The sequence below is a fragment of the Octopus sinensis genome, linkage group LG18 (genome assembly GCF_006345805.1).
Source record: "Octopus sinensis linkage group LG18, ASM634580v1, whole genome shotgun sequence".
NCBI classification, from domain to species: Eukaryota; Metazoa; Mollusca; class Cephalopoda; order Octopoda; family Octopodidae; genus Octopus; species Octopus sinensis.
Window position 1 is genome coordinate 30,557,857 of NC_043014.1, and position 24,297 is coordinate 30,582,153.

Genomic DNA, 24,297 nt, shown 5'->3' on the forward strand with positions numbered 1-24,297 from the left:
CCAATTCATGTTTGCCTCAGACTTTTTCTCCTTGTAACCTCTCAAGTCCAAGAAAGATGATTCTGAAATTTCTTGCTGAACAAATTGTACATAGGCGCAAGAGTGGTTGTGTGATAAGTAGCTTGCTTACCAACCACATGGTTCCAGGTTCAGTCCCACTGTGTGGCACCTTGGGCAAGTGTCTTCTACTATAGCCTCAGGCCAACCAAAGCTTTGTGAGTGGATTTGGTAGACAGAAACTGAAAAGAAGCCCGTCGTATATATGTATATACGATAGAATAAGTACTAGGCTTACAAAGAATAAGTCCTGGAGTCAATTTGGTCGACTAAAGTGGTGCTCTAGCATGGCTGCAGTCAAATGACTGAAACAAGTAAAAGAGTAAAGAGAGATGGTTTGTTTATAGAGATTAAATGTTTGGTCTGTACATGAATTCACACCCTCAATTAAATCGACATCTCCTGTACAAGCACACAGTGCACTACATTTCAAATGTCAAAGTGATTGCATAGCAATGTGAAATGAAGTGTTTCTCTCAAGAACACAATGCACTGCCTGATCTGGGAATTGAAACCACGATCTTGCGAGTGTGAGTGCAACGGCCTAACCACTAGGCCACATGCCCTCAGACTACTATACCAATGTTGACTTGTCACATTTGCACAAGACCACAAACATGTACAGAAGTTGATGCAGTGATCCTAGGACATAACTGGTATTGATTTCATTGACCCCCTTTAGAGGTTGACAAGACGGCGAGCTGGCAGAAACATTAGCACACCGGGCGAAATGCTTAGCGGTATTTCGTCTGCTGCTATGTTCTGAGTTCAAATTCCGCCAAGGTCAACTTTGCCTTTCATCCTTTCGGGGGCGATAAATTAAGTACCAGTTACACACTGGGGTCGATATAATTGACTTAATCCGTTTGTCTGTCCTTGTTTGTCCCCTCTGTGTGTAGCCCCTTGTGGGCAGTAAAGAAATAGGAAAAGACTGACTAAGTGGGGAAGAGTAGCTTAACCCTTTAGCATTCAGATTATTCTGTCAAATGTAATGTTTATTTAATCACAATTTTCAATTAATTATTTGTTATCTTGCAGCTTTGAGATTTTGATGATGTAATTGCTTAGCTTTAGAATGACATCAAAAGATAGGTGTGAGAGTCTGGATCTGGCTGGTTTGAACATAAAACAGGTAGGAAATTTTGAGCCAGATATGGCTAGTTTAAATGCTAAAGGGTTCGACTCAGAACACATGAAAATAAAACTCAATACTTTAAGGCCTCTGAAACTTTAACCATTTCAGAAATTCAATATTCTATTTCTTTACTACCCACAAGGGGTTAAACACAGAGAGGACAAACAAGGACAGACAAACGGATTAAGCCGACTATATCGACCCCAGTGCGTAACTGGTACTTATTTAATCGACCCTGAAAGGATGAAAGGCAAAGTCGACCTCGGCGGAATTTGAACTCTGAACGTAACAGCAGACCAAATACGGCTACGCATTTCGCTCAGCGTACTAACGTTTCTACCAGCTCGCTGCCAATATTCTGTCGTTCTCCACATGACTAAATATTAAAGGGAATATCTCTACATAGGCACAACTTACTAAAAATAGCAGCTTATTCTCCATCAAATCACAACCTACCTTCTTCAAAAAGGAAGGAGACAACTATATCTAGTGTTTTGTTGTTCTGGGTACACTATATCTTAAACAAAATGTGAATAGTCATGACTTGAATGACTTTGTAGGTTTGCATAATCACAAGTGACCTGCAAGTAAACAACATCAGAAAGACGCTTAAGTACTAAATTGCTTTAAGTACACACAAGGTCGATTTTCGCAGAAGGGTGGAGATATAGTCATTTGAATACCACCCAGTTTATCACTGGTGCTTATTTAATCAAACCTTCAGAGGAGATATTAAGATAAAGTAAGATGAGATTTGATCTCTGGATGTTGTTGAGAGACAACTAAATACTGCACCACATTAAATCTATTTCCAATTGCTCCAAAAACTGTCTCTGAAAACGGATTCCAGTTTGTAGGGTGAAAAGAATATTATCAGAAATTTTAGAAACATCCTTCAATAATAATTTTTCTGGTTTTTTTTTTTAAAGTGTGCATGGAAATGTGATAAATACTGATCAACAGAGGAAAAGGAGAAGGATGGGGGGATGGGTGTGTGTGTGTGTGAGAGAGAGAGAGAGAGAGAGAGTAACACAGGGAAAAACTACATTGATTTTTCTGTCAGCCAGACTGCCAGGCAGACAATATAAAATTATATAAATCTCAAACTCACTTTGTTAATCACCCTACAAATCCACGACTACCACCACCACCACCAGCACCACCACTTGCAACAATTTCACCATCATCTTCAACATCACCACCAACACCATCAAAGCTTCTAATGCAAACATCAACACTGGCACCACCCCCATCAAATTTACCAACCACCCACCACCACCACCACCTCGTACACAGACATTGCGATAATCCTCTAACAATATAACTGAATTTGTCGCAGTATAAAATATATCCGAAGTCGGTTAACAAAATTTGTAAACAGAACAATAAACTATAAACAATTTGTAACATCACAGTCATACTGCAATTAACTTCAATCAATATGTGCACTTTTATTCCCCATCTTCTTGCTGCTGTCTTTGTCGCTGTTGCTTGTTGTTACAAATAATTCTTGATTTCTATTTTTTGCTTATTTTTTCTTGTGTGTATGCATGCGTGTATGCATGTGGGTGTGACTCATGCATGCTGTGTGTGTGTGAAACTAAACATGTGCAAATGCATATATGTGTGCATATATATATATATATATATATAGACAGATAGATAGATATAGAATATATAAAATATATATATATATATGCATATATATGTGTATGAATGCATATATGTGTGAGTATGTATGCATATATATATGTGTATGTAAGCATGCATATATATGTGTATGTAAGCATGCATATATATATGTGTATGTAAGCATGCATATATATATGTGTATGTAAGCATGCATATATATATGTGTATGTAAGCATGCATATATATATGTATGTATGTATGTACATATATATATATATATATATATATATATATATATATATATGCATATAGATGTTTACATAAGCATATATGAACACAAATAAGTGTGAATGTGGGGGCGGTCAGATTTACAGCAACTATATTCAGTTAAATTAGGATCTTCTGTGACTGCTTCACTTTCTTTTTTTCATTCTATCTCTGAGACGATTGATCTCAAAACAGTAAACATCTGTCTAGAATTTATCAAATTCCTGTTAGTCCAGTTCACTGCATTGTACATGGTTCCAAATCAACAACAACAGCAGTAACAACACCTGTCACCATTTCCTTCATGTTGAATCTAATTTTACATCTGCGTGAAATTATATGCCACATGGTCCCATCTCTATTTATATATATATATTTTTTTCCCTACTCTAGGCACAAGGCCTGAAATTTGGGGGGAGGGGGCCAGTTGATTTTTGGGGAGGGGGCCAGTCGAGGGGCCAACTGGTACTTAATTTATCAACCCTGAAATAATGAAAGGCAAAATCAAAAGTCAAAATTTATAGACAACAAAATGTATATAAGCACAGGTGTGGCTGCATGGTATGAAGCTTGCTTCCTAACCACATGGTTCCAGGTTCAGTCCCACTGCACGGCATCTTAGGCAAGCATCTTCTACTATAATCCTGAATCAACAAAAGCCTTGTAAGAGAACTTGATAGAGAGAAACCGAAAGAAGCCCATCGTGTGTGTATATATATATACACACACACACACACATATACACAGGTGTTGCACAGAATAATGGAAACACCTAGCCTCATAGCATCATAATTTTGAAATATCTATAAAACTGTTAAAAGTTTGTTTATTTTTATATTTTTTTAATTTATTATTAGTGTTGCTTAAGATGCTTTGCTAAAATTGCTGTTTCTTTTCTGATATTATCAGAAATAAAATTCATTAAAATGACAAATCTATTGGACTTTCAAAGAGGTCAAATTGTTGGTGCTCGTTTGGTAGGCACTAGTGTAATGAAAACAGCCAAAATGTTTAGTGTATCAAGAAGTACTGTCTTGAAAGTAGGGGGGAAAAAACCTCCACGTCGAAACAAAACTCTGGAAGAAAACCAAAACTTTCAGATAGGGACTGTCAGACTCTTACACATATTGTTAGAAAGGATCATAAAAGTACAGCTCCCAAAATTACTACAGAGCTTAATGACCACTTCGAGAAACCAGCTTCCAGAAAAACTGTTCGCTAGGAGCTGCACAGAGCTGGATTTCATGGAAGGGTTGCAATCAGAAAATCACTACTTTCAAAAACAAACGTTGCAAAGCATTTAGAGTGGAGTGAAAACCTACAGAATTGGTCCCTAACACAGTGGAAGAATGTTATTTTCTTGGACGAATCATCCTTTACCTTACTTCCGACCACCAGCCAAGCATACATGTGGAGACAGCCAAAAGAAGCATTTGACCCAGACTGCTTTCTTCCAACTGTTAAACACGGAGGAGGATCTGTTGGGGCTATATCTTGGAAATCTGCTGGCCCGATGGTTTCCCTTCATGGTAGAATTATTAGTCAAGACTATTTAAGCATTTTATCTGATCAAATTCATCCTGTGGTTGTGGAACTGTTTCCAGAGGGAAATGCAATCTTTCAGGATGATAATGCACCAATTCACACAGATAAAGTTGTTACTGAATGGCATGAGGAACATTCTAGTGAAGTCAAACATCTTATCTGGCCACCACAGTCAACAGATCTCAATATTATTGAACATTTACGGTGCATTTTAGAAAAACAAGTAAGGAGTCAATATCTTCCACCATCATCACTACAAGAACTGGAGACTATTTTAGTTGATGAATGGACAAACATTTCTTTGGAAACAATTCAAACTTTGTACGAGTCCGTACCTCATAGAATTCAAGCTGCAATTAGTGCCAAAGGTGGTCCTACACCATATTAAAATAAATTTGTTTGAAATTTTAAGGTGTTTCCATTATTTTGTCCAACTCCTGTATATATTGACATTTAGCAGAAGCAACAGAGTGACTCAAAGGCCAAGAATTTCATGTTTGATAAGTCCCAACACATGAAACTCTTGGTCCTTGAGTCACTGTATTGCATCTACTAAATATTAATACAAATACACATATACTCATAGCTTAAGTTCTATTTTTCTTGCATGAATCAGCAAACCTATATATACATATATCATCATTATTTAATGTCTGCTTTCCATGCTGATATGGGTTAAATGGTTTGGCTGGAACTTGTAAACCAGAGAGCTGTACCAGGTTCCAGTCTGATTTGGCATAGTATCTACAGCTGGATGCCATTCCTAATGCCAACCACTCCAATAATGTAATGGGTGCCTTTTACATACCACTGGCATGGGTGCTTTTATGTACCACCAGCACAGGTTCACTAACATGTCACTGGCACTGGCCACAACTACGATTTCACTTGGCTTGATGAGTCTTCTCAAGCACAAATCACCAAAGGTCTCAACCACTTATCATCACCTCGGTGAGATCCAACATTCAAAGATCATACTTCACCACTTCATCCCATGTCTTCCTGGATCTACCTCATCTATATATATAAAATTCTTTGTCTGTTCCCAATACATTCTCAAACAGCTCAGCCAAATCAAATCAAATTTTACATGGTAATAGTATCACACCCCATGAGTGTCAACATGTAATTTTATTCATTTGGATTAAAACAATAGAACATTGGCAATGGTTCAGTATTATGTGTTAAAAGTGAAAGAATAACATCTATATTGTAATGTGTATTATAGTGTTTCACTTTTATTCTTTCAGTTTAATTCTGATGTGATAAGACTATTATATAGTTTCACTTTTATTCTTTCATTTTTTAACTCTAATTATATCCCAATGTGAACAACATTACGCATCGGCAACTTTCCATCTTTACAGTCACGACAGCAGAGTGGTATATCAGTGTATGTGTGTTGACTGACATAACGAATGGCTAGAGGTGAGGGGACAGGCCCAAGGTATATAAAAATACACATTTACTGTTCAATTGCCAGTTAATAATTATTGCAGCAGTTGCAAATGGAGCCTCAAGACAGAAGTGAGATGAGACTTTCCCAAGATCAGCAAATTCATGCTATAACACATCAGATGGAGTTTCAAGAGAGAAGGGAGATTACACTTTCCCAAGATCAGCAAAAGCATATTGCAACACATCAAATGGAGTCTCAAGAAAGAAGGAAGACGAGACTTTCCCAAGATCAGCAAACACATGCTGCAGCACTTAATTCTTTATCACAAAATACCAACCCCTTTTGAATGCATCCACAACAAATGATACTGTCACCAGGGCCTTAGAATAACACCCACACAAATATTAAAAACAATATATTCAAAACAGTCACCTCAACAATTTAATCAGAACAATTTCAATCACTACTATATCCACAAGGAGTCACTTTTAGGTCAATTGACCATTTAAGTGGATTGCATCAACATCCTGCTACTGTCATACCACTCCAGCATTCTTTTCTTCTTCTCTGCTACCTCCTTTCTCTACTACTACTGCTGCTTAAACAATCAAAAACATGAATTCATATCAAACAGGCTGCTGCTAACCACCTAGAACCCACAAGAGTAAAAAAGAGACAGCAACAGGCAGAAAAAGAGGGAAATGCCCCTTGCATTTGAAAACTGTGGAAATACATTTAAAAAAAAACCTTTCATTTAATTTTTCCATAATTTAATTGTTTTCATACTTTAATCTAAGTTGAAAAAGTTGCAATGACTGAAACTGATACTAAAATGTTTTTCATAAAATTATTTTAGTATTTTCTACCTTGTCTTATTTTCCTAATACATATCAACTCATGTGTTCCTTTTAAATCTTCTACACACACACACATTTCCTCATAGCTTAGCAGTTCAGTAGAAGAGACTGGTAGACTAAGTACTGGAGTTCATTTTTCAACTTAACCCTTCGTGGCTGTGCACTAGCATAGGTGCAGTTCAATGACTAAAACAGGTAAAAGATACAAGGTACACCCAATACACACAAAGCTCACATTCAGGTCCTTAAATACAATTGGAAAACACTTGCACAAATATTTGCAAATAAGCTGGTTCAAATCCTGCCTTAAGAATAATTTGGAGATGAAGTAGAAGCTTCCACTGGTAGAGGCTGCAGCACTAAATTCTTTATCACAAAATACCAACCCCTTTTGAATGCATCCACAACAAATGATACTGTCACCAAGGCCTTAGAATAACACCCATGTTATATATTCAAAACAGTCACCTCAAGAATTTAATCAGAACAATTTCAATCACTACTATCATCTACAAGGAGTCACTTTTAGGTCAATTGACCATTTAAGTGGATTCCATCAACATCCTGCTACTCCTGCATTGTTGTTGTTGTTCTTAACCTCAGGTCATGTAGAACTGGTGGAGTTTCAGAATTGCTCACCCACATAAGTTGTACTTTCTCAATTTGTGCTGAGATTTTCAAATTTTTTTTTGCACCATGCACGTCAAAATGAGGGTGAGAAGTCATTTCTGAAAATTTTTTTTTTATCTTTTCTTTATTTTACTTTACTAGTTTCAGCTTAAAAGTTGTAGCCATGCTGGGGCACTGCCATTAGTTTTGCTACACTTTCACATCTTTTACTTGTTTCCCATCCTGGGACACTGCCTCGAAGAAATTTTAATCAAATGAATTAACTGGTACTTATTCTTTCTTTTAAGCCTGATAGTTATTCTATCACTCTCTTTTGATGAACTGCTAAGTTATAGGGATGTAAACACACCAACACTCATCAAATGGAAGTGGGGGACAAACATAGATACATAATCACACACAAACATGCATACACACACATACATACCTCCATCTACCAAATCCACTCATAAGCTTTGGTCAGCCGAGGTTATTGTAGAGGTATTGAACCCAGAACAGTGTGATTAGAAAGCTTCTTATCACACAGCCATTCCTGTCCATAGTTTTTAAACATGCTCACCCCCATACCTTCATGACAACCCCCACTTTTAGAAAAATTTTTCCTCCCTCATTTGTTATTATGTTCCTTATTCTGAAACAAATGTAATCCAAATTTTTAGAGGAAGAAGAAAAAATTTAAATCCATGATTTTAAACATGCCCTCTTCCTAAAACAGAAACCACCACTGAAATATTTTTTTTTTAGTATTTTTTTAGTCATTCTATTATATCCCACATTCTCAAACACTTGGAAATCTCATTTAAAATAGAACAAAAATTCTTACTTCCTTTCTTCATTATACAATTAAAAAAAATGTCAAACACCACAAGCTGATGCAGGAAAAATGAAATTTGAATTTTGAAAGAAGTACCGTATATACTCAAGGATATGTCACATTTATTTTGCAAAAAATTCTGATAAAAATGAGGGTTGTAACCTTTCCACTCGACATCACAGGGATCTGAAGTAAACTTCCACAGAAATGTTTTAATATTTGTAAGCAAAGTTTTGAAATAAAGGTGAATATTTGATAATATTTAACAAATATTAGTTATATTTATGTTATAAGGGGCCATTGTAACTCCCCAGATTATAGTGCAACCTATGTGCAAGTCAACCACAAATACCTACTTTGACAACCCCAAACTAAGAGTGCAATCTATCTGCGAGAATATATGGTACCTATAAAATGATAATTTTGGTAATTTAAAATGTAGGAAACAATATTTTTGATTAAAGTATAATGGGACCGAAAATATATCTTGTTTTCCTTTCTCTCTATCAAATAACAACAATAAATTACAGTAGTCTCTTATTAATAATAATAATAATAATTGTGTACAGTGCTCAGGTGCACTACAACTCATCTAAAGTGTATATATAATCAGGTGTAGTTTCGGCGGATTTCGGAAAGCATGAGGGCCTTAAAAGATGCAGTGTCATGGCAGTCAACAACTGACGCAGGCAGTTTATTCCATGCTTCAGCAACTCTGAGCGTGAAAAAATGTTTCCGAAAGTCATGAGAGCTGTATTGTTTTCTGACTTTGTAGGCATGTCCACGTGTGTTAGACACATGGAGATCAAAAAGGTGTTCAGTGTTGTTGTTGGTGAGGTGGTTGATAACTTTGTGGGTGTTTACCAAGTCCGTCGCCAGACGCCGGAGCTTCAGTGAATCCATGCCCAGGGAAACAAGGCGCTCAGAATATGGTAGGTGTCTGATGGAGGGTATGCGTTTGGTTGCACGTCTCTGGACAGATTCCAGGAGGTCAATGTTCTGTGCAAGATAGGGGTTCCAAACTGATGATGCAAATTCCAAGTGTGGTCGTACCATAGCTGTATACAGTTTTAAATAGATGGCTGGAGAGCGGCTAACAAAAGACCTGCTGAGTGATGCCAAGACACCCTCGGCCTTCCTGACAATCTTAGAGATATGCTTTGTCCAACGCAAATCACTGCTGACAGTGATGCTTAGGTCACGCTCGCAAGAGGATTTCTTGATATCAGTGTTGTGGAGGGAGTATGTGGACGCAGGGTCTTTTCTCCCAAAATGCATGGTGGTACACTTGTCCACAGCCAGTTTCAGTTGCCAGTCTGTGATCCATTGCTGCATTGTGTCTAGGTCTGATTGCAGGAAAGAGTTGTAGACATCAGGATCTGTCCTCTTGATTTCAAGGTACAGCTTGATGTCGTCTGCATATTTCAATACTGTGGCATTCTTTAAATTGGCATCTATGTCGTTAATGTATGCCACAAATAAGAGGGGACCAAGGACAGATCCCTGTGGTACACCCGATGACATCTCATATGGTGTAGAGTGCTGTCCTAGAACTGTGACAACCTCCTTTCGGCTGAGGATGAAGGATTTCAACCAGTTAAAAAGGTCATCCCCCACACCCATTGCAGAGAGTTTCACCATAAGCCTTTTGTGTGGCACAGAGTTGAAAGCCTTAGCAAAGTCAAGGTAGACAACATCCACCCATGAGCCACTGTCAGTAATCTGAGTAATGTCCTCAAGGAACTCGACAAGCTGGTCACTGCAGCTGGAGTTAGGGACAAATCCATATTGTGAGGGTCGGATGAGACTGTGAGAGCTCCAGAAGTTCCAGAGTGTTTCTCTGACACACGATTCCATCAGTTTTGCAATACAGCTAGTGAGACTGACTGGGCGATAGTTGACAGGTGATGTGCGGTCGCCCTTTTTGAACAGAGGAATGACACTGGCAGTTTTCCACTGCTCCGGAGTAGCACCATTGTTGAGACAGTACTGGAAGAAAATAGAAAGCTGGTGTAAAAGGAAGTGCCTGCCACGTTTGAGAAGCTTATTCTAAGTAAGATAGCTATAGTTATTTCAGCTGATTTTTGGTTTGTGAGGAAGATTAAAAAAATGGTTTGTAAAATTAAATTTGATTGGAATTACATCAATGTAAATAAAGCCAGTGTTAATAAAGTCTTGTTTTTATTTTATTTTTATGTCATAGAAAAACTTTTTAACAGTACAGTAACAGTATAAAAGAAAAACAACAAAAATAAAACAGAAACAATAAAAAAATTATAATAACCAGGGAAGGTATAATGAAAAGATGGGGTTAAGAATTTTTGTTTTGGTTTAAATATAAATTCTAAGTATTTCAGAATATGGAATATAATAAAATGACTAAAAATAATGAAAAGAAAAATAATTTTAGTGATAGTTGCTGGGGATGGTGGGCTGGTTGCAATGATTAAAATGCAAGTATTTTTCAGATCATTCCATTTTTTAATCTTTTTATTTTATGCAAGTAAGGAGTGGCTGTGTGGTAAGTAGCTTGCTACCAACCACATGTTCTCGATTCAGTCCCACTGCATGGCAACTTGAGCAAGTGTCTTCTACTATAGCATCGGGCTGACCAAAGCCTTGTGAGTAGATTTGGTAGACAGAAACTGAAAGAAGCCCGTCGTATATATGCATGTATGTGTGTGTGTGTGTGTGTGTGTGTGTGTGTGTGTGTGTGTGTGTGTGTATGTGTGTGTTTGTGTGTCTGTGTTTGTGTGTCTGTGTTTGTCCCCCCTACATCACTTGACAACTGATGCTGGTGTGTTTACGTCCCTGTAACTTACCAGTTCAGCAAAAGAGACCGACAGAATAAGGACTAGGCTTACAAAGAATAAGTCCTGGGGTCAATTTGCTCGACTAAAGGTGGTGCTCCAGCATGGCCGCAGTCAAAATGACTGAAACAACTAAAAGAGGAAAAGAGTAAGCAGTGGACTATTTCAAAGACTGTACAATGGATTTTGGGAGAGATTAGGATGCAATTCTGAGCCGGATGAGAGGCTGTGTAGAAGATCCCCTATCGACTCACAATCAAAAGGGGTGTAAGATTTTATTCTCTCAGCATATCCCTGTTACAAAAAAGCATTATTGTTGGAAATAGCAAAGTGACCAATAGCTGCACATTACAGATGACCTGTCATTATTTTATAAGCAAAAATCAACATGGTATTGAAGAAGACAAAGCTTTAATGCATGAAGGAAACTATGGGAAAGAAAGAGAATTGTGTTTGGACTTAATAGAAATAATAAGCAGTAATCAGCATGCAAATACCACCACAATTACCCCCCTTATATTTGTTTACTGGTTTATACATATAAATACAGGAAAACAGACAGAACCAGCAGTGGTTTATACTATTAATAAATCAACTGGTCAGTAGCATATCTCATTAACTCTATTTTGGTTTCATTTACACATAAATGTTCAGGCAAGTTAGTTATTTCAATAACTTCATAATCAAATATTTTTCTCTAACTCATAAACAAGCAAAGTTGTCATCAACCACTATTATCTAACAAGCAAGCCTCTAGATGGTTACTGGCTTTGCTAGAAACAGTAGCCAAATCTCCCTCAAATCATGCTTTACTGGAGTATAAAATGGAAAGCAATATTAGATAATGCATTCCGTGACATCCCTCAAAAAGAAAACTGACCCCAACAGGAATGTATTTGATCAGCCTGTTCAAACACTAGCCATATCTCTCACAAATTTCACCCTACATATTAACCATATTAACCCTTTAGCATTCAGATTACCCTGTCAAATGTAGCATTCAGATTACCCTGTCAAATGTAGCTATCTCATAGCTTTGAGATTTCAATGATGTGACCACATATTTTAAGAATGACATTGTATGGTAGGTGTGAAAGGCCAGATCTGGCAGGCTTGAACATAAAATAAGTAGAATATTTTGGCCTGGTATGGCTGGTTTAAATGCTAAAGGGTTAAGGAAAAAAACAACATAGCTCAAGATGATGCAGTCTATCTGAATATAAAACAGGATGGACAAGATTGGAATGTTTGAACAGGGCTGATCTGGGGCTAATCCAGAATAACCATTAACTACTTGAAGCCTTTCAAGTCAATAAGAAAATCACATTATGGTCACTCAACCTGCTGGGAATAACAGCCAAATTCCTTCCCACAGTCTTAGAGAAGGATATGCTGGATAACAGCGACTTCAGTTACCTACATATTATAGGAAGGCAACAGGGCTGACTTGGATCTAAAACAACCATTACTTACTTTTATTCTTTTACTTGTTCAAGTCATTAGACTGCAGCCATGCTGGAGCACCACCTTTAGTCAAACAAATCAACCCCAGGGCTTATTCATTTTAAGCTTAGTACTTATTCTATCGGTTTCTTTTGCCGTACCACTAAGTTACAGGGATGTAAACACACCAACATCAGTTGTCAAGCGATGGTGGGGGGACAAACACAAGCACACACAAACATGTACATACACACACACACACAAACATGTACATACATACACACACATATATGCAGCAGGTTTCTTTCGGTTTCTGTCTACCAAATCCACTCACAAGGCTTTGGTCAGCCTGAGGCTATAGTAGTAGACACTTCCCCAAGGTATCATGCAGTGGCACTGAACCCGGAACCATGTGGTTGGTAAGCAAGCTAGTTACCACACAGCCACTCCTGCACCTATACTACTAACATTATCTTTCTATAAGCTAGAACTTTCATTGCTCGTTCATCATATCATTTGCGTATCATTTCTATTAAGTAACATTTGATATTCTTCTGATTTAATCTTAATCTATCATTTAGAGTCGCATTACCTACACCAACACCAAAAAGAAAAAAAAAAGTCTCATCTTACTTTTCTCCTGAACCTTCAAAATAACACATAGTTAATAAATCTGTCAAAAACTGTGGCAATTCAGTGAGGAAATATAGTAGTGTGTTTGTGTGTGTGTGTGTGTGCGTGTGTGTGTGTGTGTGTGCGTGTATGCATACATATATATTATTTCTTTATTGCCCGTGTATGCATATATATTATTTCTTTATTGCCCACATAGAGGGGAAAAACAAGGACAGACAGAGGGATTAAGTTGATTAGATCGACCCCAGTGTGTAACTGGTACTTTATTTATTGACCCCAAAAGGATGAAAGGCAAAGTCGACCTCGGTGGAATATGAACTCAGAACGTAACGGCAGACGAAATACCGCTTAGCATTTCGCCTGGCGTGCTAACGTTTATGCCAGCTCACCGCTTTATGCATACATATATATGCATATATACATACATACGAGATTGTATCAAAAAGTACCTGGACTAGATCTGTAGCACGCCAATACATGGCAGCCCATGATTGTGTGTGCAGTGAGAGCTAGCAGTGACCTTCATGAGGCAGTGTGCCAAGTGACATCACAGTGTTTACTTGGCAAGTTATGAAATTTGGGTTTTTGTGATCACATGTAAGCTGTAATCTGCAATTTTGTCATTGACAAGAAGTGGGGACAAAGAGCCACCATGAAATTTTGCGTTAAACTTGAGAAGTCTGCAACAGAGTGATTAAGTATGCATCAACAAGCTTACAGTGATGATGCAATGAATCATATGCAAAGTTTTGATTGGCACGATCACCTCAAAAGTGAAAGAACATTGTTGGAAAATGATGTGCGATCTGGAAAACCTGCCACAAGCATCACCCCTTGTTGTTTGTTCCTTCTCGAGCCATGCCTGGCTCATAAGGGCTGGTTTCCCGGTTTCCTTGGCATATAGATTCCCCACCTGGATGGGACACCGGTCCATTGCAGGTGAGCTGCAAGATGCAGGAGGAAAGAGTGAGAGAAAGTTGTGGCGAAACAGTCAGCAGAAGTTTGCCATTACCTTCTGCTGGAGCAGCATGGAGCTTAGGGATTTTACTCATAAACACACACATAGCTCAGTCCGAGATTTGAACCCGTGATCCCTCAACTGCAAGTCTGCTGCAACCACTAGGCCATGTACCTCCACAAGCATCACCCCTGGAAATGAGAAAAAAATTCATCAGCTTGTGCATGAGGATTATCAGAGAATATTCAACAATGTTTTTAAACATTTGAGGTAGGACATTCGGCAAAAGTGAACAGACCTGTAGGGCACAAAGAAATGGATTCTCCATGATGACAACGCACCCTGTCACCAAGCTCTCCTCACTCGTGAGTTTCTCTCCACCCTATTCACTAGATTTAGTTCCTGTGGACTTACATCGCTTCCCCAACAGGAAGATGAAGCTCAAAGGTCACTGTTTTATTGAAAACAACTTCCAGGCTGGATTCCAAAAGTGGCAGGAATGCTGAGACCAGTGTATTGCTGTGCAAAGTGACTATTTCAAAAGAGATGATGATAAAAGAATATTCTCACTTATGAGAAAAAAACGATGTAAAAACACCATATCTGTCCAGTGGTGTCCCTTGTCAGATTCCCAGATGTGTTTCTAGCTCTTTAATCATTATCAACAGGAAATACTAAAGAGAGGAAACTTTGGTCAGACTTAATTAAAGACATAGCTTTATATATATATATATATATATATATATATATACCTAGTATATATAAATCACAGTATTTGTGTATATATTGACAAATGCATACATTTACACAATTCTCAACTGATTTTCACCAAACTTAACACACACACACACATTACGTATGTCCCAAGGATGATCATGCACTATAACATTTTGCCCAGAGCTCCCACATAAATGGACAAACTGGAAAAAATGGTGATTTACATGGGTTTTTCTATAATTCATTGCATGTACATAGAATTTTTGTATTTAGGGTCTTCCATACTTTTTTAATCTATATGGTCATATATTGGCATTAGAGAATATTTTTCAGTAGTTTTCACATTTTTGAAATATTATTTACATGTTGTAAATTGCGTATTATTACTTGGTTAGAGAATAGTATAAAAGTGAAAGAATTTTGCTTATTTATATATTTCAACTGGCCACCTGTTATCATTTATTTATATGTTGTAATTGTATATTACTACTTGGTTAGAGAATATTATAAAAGTGAAAGGATTTTGTCTATTTATTTATTTCAACTGTCCACCTGCGACGGTGATTAAATTGACTAGGAACACTGTATGTGATGAATATCCAATACCAAACAATCTCAATCTCCATATTTAAGCTGCATTAAACTTTGGTAAGCTTACCTTTACCTATTCTGAGTTACTTGAAAGGTGATGTTCCATTTCCTCTCTTCTATTTATTGATACATTTGTTTACCTAAAAATGTGTTATTTCACTTTAAGAATGCTTATTCACCCATCCATTATTATATTTTGAATGCGACATCACTGTGAACTGGTAAAGATTCAAAACAGTATTCATGAGCTGAAGTCAAACTCTTCATATCTTCATTTTTCATTACCTGTAAGCACGTAGCAAATACATTCCTTTAACTCTACTTTTTCAAGTAGGTATTATATTGCCATTTTGAATGTACCAATCATACTTCTCTCCAAAAAAAATAGCTCCCTTTGCTGTTGAATAAAATAAACTTGTAGAGGGGAAGTTTCAAGGTCTTCCTTCAATTTCCTTACACCATTTATGTGGCTGTTTCTGATAGGAAATTTTGCTTCCATGTAACACAACTATATTTTATAATCATTATCCATAATCTACTCCCAAAACACTTCAGTTGCTCTACTTTGCGTCACTTGCAAACTTATATGTTCTATGATCAAAAAAAAGAAAGGAATGACTTCACTGGTAGTCCTAATCAGTTTAATTTATCATTTTTTTAGTTCATAATATATATATACACACACACACACATACATACAATGTGTATATAACTATATATATACTTTTATTCTTTTATATGTTTCAGCCTTGAGGTTGTGGCCATGCTAAGGCACCGCCAGTGTAATCACCTTTTAACTGGCCAATTCTATGGGATTGGCTTTTGGTGAAGGAGGGAGTTTGATAGCGCTGCCCTCTTTTGAGTTTCCTGCCTTGATATTAGACAGCAAGAGGTCTAGCTGTTTCTTGAAAGTATTTACTCCCATTCCATGGAGATCCCTCAGATGTTTTGGCAAGGTGTTAAATAACTGTGGGCCCTTGAATCCGAAGCTATTGCAGTACATGGTCCTCACCTTAGATGAGACTACTGGGACTTTTAGAACAGTTCAGTGACATCCATTTGGAGGTCTGGTATAACTCGCAATTCCAAAGTTTGGTGCCAGCCCCTCCAGTATCTTCCACACATATATCACTGCATACCTCTCCCTACTTCGCTTCAGAGAACAGAGTCATAGCTCTTTCAGTCTCTCCCAGTAGCTCAGCTGTTCCACTGATGCAATCTTCTTTGTGTAGTATCACTGAACCACCTCAAGTTCTGCTATTAACCCTACACTGTAAGGTGACCACAGTTGAGAGCAGTAGTCCTGATGGCTGAGGACAAATGTCCTCCATAAGACCAGCATAGTTTCCTGGTCCCTTATTCTGAAAGTTCTCAGAATCCATCTGGCCATTCACCTCCACACTGCCACCATCTTCATGACATGCATGTGAAACAAGGCATTGTTGCTCGTATCAATCCCAAGATCATGCACCATATGTTCTTCTAGGACTACTGCTCCTTTTGCTCCAAGTGTCATTGTTGTGGTTTCTGAGCACCAATTAGATGGTAGTGGAGGGTTTGGAATTTGTCTGCATTAAATTGCATGTTCTTGTCCTCAGCCCGTTTATATATGGCATCTATGTCTTTCCATAGAATATCAGCATCAGAAGGTTCCTTGACTGCTTGTACTACTTTTGTGTCATCGGCATAGCTAGTAAGTGTGACTCTCTGTGTCTGCTCTGCTACCTCCCTTATGGATAGGGCATATGATGCCTTCCTTAATTGTTTGGGAAGTCTTACTGTAGTGAGGTAACTCTGAAAGAGAATCTGAAGTGGTCTAGCTTGAGCCTCTTTGCATTTCTTTAGGAAGATTGCTGGGAATCCGTCAAGGCCCATTGCTGAGTTTGAGCTCATCTCATTAATGGTTCATATCACATCAGTTTCCTCTATGCTGATGCTATCAATAATTGCCATTTTGTTGTGTAGATCTGTGGAGCCAAAGAACTCATCAGGCATTGCAAGTGTCCCAGTGGAGTTGTGAAAGCACTCGTGTATTGCACATTCAGTATTTCATAAATTCTAAAATAAAATTTAGGATTCATGGATGATCAAAGTTGGGAACAAAAAAATGACAGTATAGACATACAAGGAAACTGAACAAAAACAAACAAGGAGGGTCATTAGACCAGAATGAGAGGAAAATAGTGAATGGTGGGAGAAACATTTTTTTGAAAAAAGAAAAGAAAGATGGATGATGGTCATATGTGAGCAGTGAGAGAGAGTGAGAGAGAAAAAAAAGAGAAAGAGGGGGAGAGACAGTGACAGATAGAAAGCAGTGAAGGAGGGGGGACAAAAAAGGGAATTAGAGAAGGATGGAGGAAGAAAACAGTATAGAGAAGAGAGTGGCGTCAAAAAGGTGAAGACAAACTTATTAGGAAATGGATGCATCGTGTTCAATTAAATAATAAATAATATATATATATATATATATATATATATATATATATATATATATACACATGGGTACAGGATGTCACCAGTGATGTAAATAACATGAAATACATAAACAACAAGAAAAAAATGTAAAAAAGGACAAGTTAACACCAAGAAAGGACATATACATACAATGTATATATATATATATGTGTGTACATAAAATGTGTATATATATATATATATATATATATATATACACACACACACACACACACACACATATACATAATTTTTATTATTGTATAATGTGTAATGTGTTTATTGAATAAAGTATAAAGTATAATAAACCCATTACACCTTATACAATAATAATAAAAACTATTATAATAGCACCTGAGAAACCAAGAACCAAAAAACGAATTAAGCATAATAGAATACCTCTACAATAAAACGAATGGAATAATAAACTTTTAATAATAATAAATCTACATAAACATTCAATCTAACCATGACCTATTTTTAGGACTGTTTCGCTTCACATACCACATTTAGTAGGCGTGAACATTAAGTTTAGATTCCTATGACTTAATAGGAGCACCTCTGCCTTACACAAAACACTTTAGTCATTCAGTTTTTGATTCCTTCAGTTTTACTTCGAATCAGCTGAGGGCAAGGACCCTGATGAAATTGCACCCGGCCATGATGCCAGGTTCCAAAAGTGTGCAGTCGCTGCAGTTGAGACACACGTACGTCCTGAAAAGATGCTGTAAATAACTGTTAAATAAAATTATGGATTTGAAAAATCTCCGTTCTCCTTATCATCATTAATACTATTACTTGCTCTATGGAACGTATGCAGTCCTGAACAGGAAACTTGGATTCACCCAGCAAGGAAAGTTACCAGAGCCTAAAAACTTATTGTTAGTTTGGATACCACATAAGGACTATTGTGTTTAGCTGGCATCTGAAACTGACTTGAGAGGAAACACAATCACCACCAAGATAATATATCCCTTTAAACTCATTTTGAAATGTATACATACATATATACACATTATATATATATTATATATATACATACATATATACACATTATATATACATACATATACATACATTATACATATATATACATGCATACACATATATATATACAGGCACAAGCATGGCTGTATAGTTAAGAAAATTTCTTCCATGTTCAGTCCTAAGTGTCTCCTACTATAGCCCCAAGTCTAACAAAGCTTTGTGAATGGAATTAGTAGAAGCTGAAAGAAGCCCTTTGTATATGTGTGTGTCTGTACACATGTTAATGTGTGTGTGTGTATGTGTATGTTTGTGTGCGCATGTGCATGTGTGTGTGCACATGCGTGTGCACACACATGAATTGGTGTCTCCTTGTCTTGAGATCATATGATGGTTGTGGCCTTCAGTGGAAATAGATGAGGACTGGTGACAAGAAGGGCATTGGGCTATAAATAGAAAATCTGCCCCGACAAATTCTATCCAACCCATGTAAATATAAGTATACAATAAAACAACAATAATAGGCACAGCCATGGCTGTATGGTAAGAGGCTTACTTCCCAACCACATGGTAGCAGGTTCAGTCCCACTGCATGACACCCTGGGCAAGTGTCTTCAACTATAGCCTCGGGCTGACCAAAGCCTTGCGAGTAGATTTGGTAGACAAAATCTGAAAGAAGCCCATTGTATATAGATTTATATATAATAGATTGAATAAAACAGAGTTAACAAGAAGGAGTACAATTAGCTATTTAATAAAAACTACACATTTCGATACAACATACATCCACATATCCACAGGATTTAAATTAAGCAACAGTTTACCTATACAATGGGATCCAGTTGTATCTCCTCAGGTGATATAAAATTGCTGTCCCCATTAGTAAACCTTTGACTTTGATGCTAACACATCCAACGGGCTTGTTTGAATCTAGTAGACACCAGCTATTTGGTAATTCTAAGGGTGAACAAACTCTATTTTGTACTTTACTACATTCTTAAAGGAATACACCTTAAATATATTTATATATGTGTATGTATATATATATATCTACCTGTGTGGTTTTGTGTCTGTGTTTGTCCACCCCACAACCATCACCGATTGACAACCAGTGTTGGTGTGTTTGCATCCCTGTAACTTGGGAGTTCAGCAAAACAGACTGATAGAATAAGTACCAGTCTCAAAAGATAAGTACTGGGGTTGATTCATTCCCAGCATGGTCACAGTCTAATGACTGAACCAATTGAAAAGAAAAGATAAAAGATGATATATATATATATATATATATATATATTACCGGGGAAGGCCGGTTTATGGGATTACTCTGAGTTTCCCATCCATAAAAGGCTTAACTTTATGGTGTATCGTCAGACCCCAAAATCTGTTAACCTAAGACCTCTTCAAAATATGGAGGGGGAAAGGCCTCGTTACAAATGTAAATGAGCGGATTATCTCCCTTCGCTATTGGCTATCAACTATTGAGTTCCGGCTGTGCTGCCATCTTGCAGTCTCCAAAAAGCTACAAAGGTATACAATAGGGGATTATCTCCTGTTGCCATTAGCTATCAACTTCCAGCTGTCGCCATCTTGCGGATTCCAAAACACTAGAAGGAATTTCCTAAAATTTGCATCCTTAACTCCAGAACAGAGATTTTCAGGCCATGTTTGCAATCCAGTGGCACCAACACCAGCAGCTCCAGCATCAACAGCAGCAACAACAGCCATCCAAGAATTTGGACCTGGAGATCTCAATTTCCAGCGACTTCGAGGGCCACCTCCCAGCGGTATTGGGCATCAATGAAGAGCCCTCGACTACAAGACGACAACCAAAATTTTTTTTTTACCAAGGTCTGGGGTCTCCCGCCCCTAAGCCCTAGACCATCACCTAATCACCCTTACCGGTCTTGTTGCTTAACAACAACAACAACAACAGCAGCAGCAACAACAACAGCACCATCAGTGACAGCAACAACAACAGCAACAGTAACAGGTGAAGCACCAATATCATGTACCCATCAGAAGAATTACAGTGGGATTGCTCACACTAAGTGATCTTTGATGTTTCTCACTACTTGATGTGGTTAGCCATAATCTATACTATATGTGAGAGCTTATACATTACCTGCCTAGGTAATCTATCCTTATGTATACATTATATATATATATATATATATATACATATAATATGACGAGTATATAGGGATGGATTACTCAGGCAGTACTGTAAGAGCTCTCATGTATAGTCTAGATTACGTGAGAGCTTTAGTAGTACCCACCTGGGTAATCTATGCCTGTATACTCATCATATTATATGTGTGTGTATATATATATATATATATATATATATATATAATGTGTGTGTCTGTGTGTGTGTATATACACACACACAGAATAAAATTGTGTGATTTTCCTGAAATAAAGGGGGCTGAAATATATAATGCTATAAAAAGAAACTGCATAAATGAATAAAACATGGGAGGAAGAGATGACAAAACTGAGGTTTAAAATAAGTGGAACTGAAATAAAACTGGAAAATTTTTTTTTTAAATTAGCTTTTATGATTTGGGATTTAAAAAGTAGTTTGTCCACATTACATGAATGAAATAAATAAAAAACGTCATCACAAACACTAATGCTTAACAGTGTTAAAACCTTTTAAAGTGTGATTGCTTTTATCCTGATTTACCATGCAACATAGAAATTATATTTACAGACTTGAAATCATGCATGAAACAATCGTAGTAATGGTCTTGTGAATTATATGTGTGTGTGTGTGTGTGTGTGTGTGTATACACACACAAGTTCATGCATTCATTATCACAACACAATGGGGTTTTTTGGAGAGGAGGAGGGGGATGAGGAGGGGAGGGGGAGGAGGAGGAGGAGGAGGGGAGGGGGAGGAGGAGGAGGAGAGGGAGGAGGAGGAGGGGGTAATTTGAAATGTATTGTAAGATATTCATAGCCAACTTGATTTGTTTGATTTACATAACAGAGCATGCATTAACAATGTAGTTTTTTTTTTCCAGCAGAGTCTTTTAGATAATTTAAAATGAAATACAAAAAGGTGTGACTCTATTTTTTTTTCTTTTCCTTTTTGATAAGCATTCATAACAGTTTGATAAGTATTTGCTGTGTTAACACCACAGATTTTTATCTCTCTATGGAGAAGAGGATCAATATGTGAGATCAATCTAAGTGGTTTCTAGTCTTCTTAGACCTTTATCAGAGAAAGAATATCCATCTTCTGTCCTCAGAGAGATTTATAGTTTATTGCTTAGACAAACTCAAATCACAGCTAAACTTGTCCAACTAAATTGGAAAAGAGTACATGCACTGACAATATGGTTAATTAAAATAATTAATAATATACTAGACATTTTTTTTATTGCTATTTCTTTTATCTTTTGCTTGTTTCAGTCACTAGACAACAGCCATGCTGGGGTGCCAATTTGAAAGGTTTAATCAAACAAATTAACCCCAATACTTTTCTTAAGTTTGGTACTTATTCTATCAGACTACTTTGACAAACTGCTAGGTTACAGGGACATAAACAAACCAAAACCAGTTGTCAAGTGGCAGTAGAAGAAAAATACAACACAAACACAAAGACACACGCACGTAGTTACATACATAAATATGTATGTGTACAATGGGCTTTTTCAATTTCCTTCTACCAAATCCACTCACAAGCCTTTGGTTGGCCTGGTTGGGGTTACAGTAGATGCTTGCCCAAGGTGCTGTGTAGTAGGACTGAACCCAAGACCATATGGTCAGGAAGCACGTTTCTTAACAACACAACCATACAATGTGCCTGTTGATAATTTGAAGTGTAATGTAAGGGGGGAGGGTTGTTTTGGTTTTTTTTTCTTCTTTGATAAATAAACAATTTTATTGTTGTATTTCAATTTTTTTTTTTGGTTTCTTGCCAAATGAAGACACACTATATGTTTTTTTTTCTTCACTTGTTTATTACTGTTCTTATTTTATCATTCTAACTCATGTCCATTGTCTGAAAATCTTTCATCATACATCTGTGACCTCTGAAGAATAGAATGTGACCTCTGAAGAACAGAATGGAGTAAGTAAGAACAGAATGGAGTGTGTTTTCTTATAAACGAAAACAAAAAGTGTCGTTGAAGAGGTCACAGATGTATGACGAAAGATTTCTGGACAATGGACATGAATTAGAATAATAAAATAGAAACAGTAATAAACGAGTGAAGAGAAAAATATATAGTGCATGTGCTCATTTGGGAAAAAAAAAAAAAATGACCATCCCCGAAATACAACAATATCTGTTTCAACACATGATTTCACATCAGGAATCTTACAAAACAAATAGATAAACAATTTTAGTTTGGCTGTAGAAACAAAATAAACTAAATGTTAACACTATGGATGTTTATCTCTCTCTATAAGCAGAAAAAAATGGGATCAATCTGAATAGTTTCAAGTCTCCTTCCACTTTCACCAAACAAACAGTACCCATATGCTGTACAGAGACGGAGATCAATTAATCAAACTGTATACGTTATATAAATATCTATACGCTTTTAACCTCTCCATGGACGTAAGATGAGTATTCAAAATGAGAGTGAATGGATATAAATTCCACATTTTCTACACACACAGATATAAAAATTTGTGGTGTGACCAGTTTGTTTGATCTAAACAGCAAGGCTAAAACAATATGTTTATCAACAAAATATACCACACAATGCATTTCATATACTCACACACACATAAATATACATATATCCATTGTATATATACATATATGCATATATATATATACACACACACACACACACACACACATATGTACATACATACATGTATGTGTGTGTGTGTATATATATATATATATATACACACACACATACACACACACACACACACACACACACACAAACATGCAAGCATGCATGCTCATACATACATGCATCCATCCATACATCCATACATACATACATACATACAGTGAGTATGCCCTTAAGAATAGAATTACTATATGTTACAATTTAGCTGTATTGCAATGAGTTTTAAGCAATGAATTCAAAATGAATTATCCAAACAGTACTTTGTAAGGAGATGCACATAAGCCAAGAGACTCTTAAAGCAACTTATGTATGAAAGAAACAAGGTGAACTGATCTTTATATGGATGGTAAGCTTATCTTTATACGATAAGCTTGTCTTTATAAGCTGGTCTGTATATGATAAGCTTGTACAACACCATATAACATAAATACTACATGTTTAAATACAGTTATAATATATAGATACATATATGTATGACAGAGGACATTCAAGAGATGTAGGTATGGTGAAGAAGTATTTTAGTAGCACAGCTTGGGAATAAAGACTTG

General features: G+C 36.9%; 1 protein-coding gene across 11 annotated transcripts in view; it reads right to left on the minus strand.

Annotated features, from left to right (window-relative positions):
• The window catches only part of LOC115221283 (AMP deaminase 2), a 213,464-nt gene that overhangs the window by 123,596 nt on the left and 65,571 nt on the right, over nt 1-24,297 (minus strand). The window lies entirely within an intron of this gene.